We start from the raw sequence: 1,852 nt of genomic DNA on the forward strand, positions 1-1,852 counted from the left end.
CTTATCGTCAAAATGCAGCTCTACACTGACCCTCTCTGTACGTCAGTTACTAGTAGACAGAACTAAAACATTCCAAAATAAAACATTTACCCAAACATTATATAGTGATAAAGGATCAATAGGCGACTTCACGTGAAGCGAATGGATGTGTTGTTTATTGGCAATTTAAAGGCCGTTATTAACATTAGTAACCGGCATTTCTATTAACAATAACATTGTGTTTAGTCGTCATTAACATATCCTGCATTTGTACAGCTGTGCAGCTGTTGTCTGGTTTCAGCTGACTTTATAACCCTCACAACTGACTGGTTATTTCAATTGAAAATATGATCCCATTGCTTAATGAATCAGCTTAAGCTGAATTCAAATTCCATTTTGTTTATCCGATAATCATAATCAGCATGATTAAATGATATTTATTCAAATATCAACAAGCATCACATTTCTAGTAAAATGCGAGATTTGTATTTTAGTGGTTCTTAACAAAGAGCTGTGCATGTATGAACTCATGTCATAATGTTGATGCCCAATCTTGGATAGTTTGTTTGTTGTTTAACGCCGCACTCAGCAATATTCCTTTATAGAAGACAATCGAGTTTGAAACAGACAATACAGTGATAAAATTGTAAAACGCAACTGTAATGCGATGACATTTGTCTTGAACCTGTCCACCTAATCCCGGACGTCTCCTCTTACGACCAATTTTGGTTTTTGCTACCAATGGTTTCATTGTACGCTTTGGCAGAACCGGAGGGCTGCTTTATCAGACATTGTTAGTTAAGGGTGGTGATATCACATGAATATCATCAATATCATTTAACGTCTACATGTACACGAACGACATTTTCATCATTGACTCCTTCTGGCCGGAACTCTGTGAAAAATGTTTATTGTTAGTCAGCTTTTATGCATTATATATTAGTTAAAGTTACAGAACTTTAAACGTTTGCAGTCCTATGTGAAAGTTTGAGTTCTAGCCATCGGAGGGTTTCCCGTTTTACACCAGGAGTCCCTGCAAAGATCGTTAAGAATCCCTGGCGGTGGGGTAGCATAGTGGTTAAAGCGTTCGCTCGTCACGCCGAAGGCCCGGGTTCGATTTCCCACAAGGGTACAATGTGTGAAGCCCATTTCTGGTGTCCCCCGCCTTGGTATGAATATTGCTTGAATATTGCTAAAAGCGCCGTAAAACAAAACTCCCCCACTTTTAGAAAGTGGGGACGACTAGTCCTTCCGTGATTGTACCTAAGGTATGTGTCAAAACCGACCCGTGAAGATCCAGGTTGGAATAATCGGTCTCCAGCAAACCATGCTTGTTGTGAGAAGCGACTAACAGGGTCGTGTGGTCACATTGTCCTCGTATCCAATAGTGTGCTGTCAGACAATATGTTGTGACACTTCAGCATATCGCCATTTAACTGGGACAGGCTTTGTCTGTTGTTTGTTGCATGCGTAAAGCCAATCTACAAATTCAACTCATTTCACTCTATCTTCTCAGGACAAAATGTAGGTCCACGAAGACATATCAAACAGACATTTCACATGAAACGTAAAAAGATGAAAACGGATCATACCTTTGTTTGGTTGCTTAACAGCAATTCTTGTTCGTACCAAAAACCGCGTTGTTTATCCGCTTGTTCACTAGTGCAATCCTGATATTCGTAGTTGTTGAGTTCAGTTAAACGCCCCTTGTGCAGTATTACCGAGTTATCAGATGATAGGGGACGACAGTGATACGATGTTTCACTCTAATATCTCACACATGATCAGTACTTCGTGTCACGAAACAAAAGATATAGGGCTCGCAACCACGTTATTTGTAAGGGCGAGTCAAACAAATTGTGCAAGATCACGA

This window comes from Haliotis asinina, chromosome 8 (assembly GCF_037392515.1).
Source record: "Haliotis asinina isolate JCU_RB_2024 chromosome 8, JCU_Hal_asi_v2, whole genome shotgun sequence".
NCBI lineage: Eukaryota > Metazoa > Mollusca > Gastropoda > Lepetellida > Haliotidae > Haliotis > Haliotis asinina.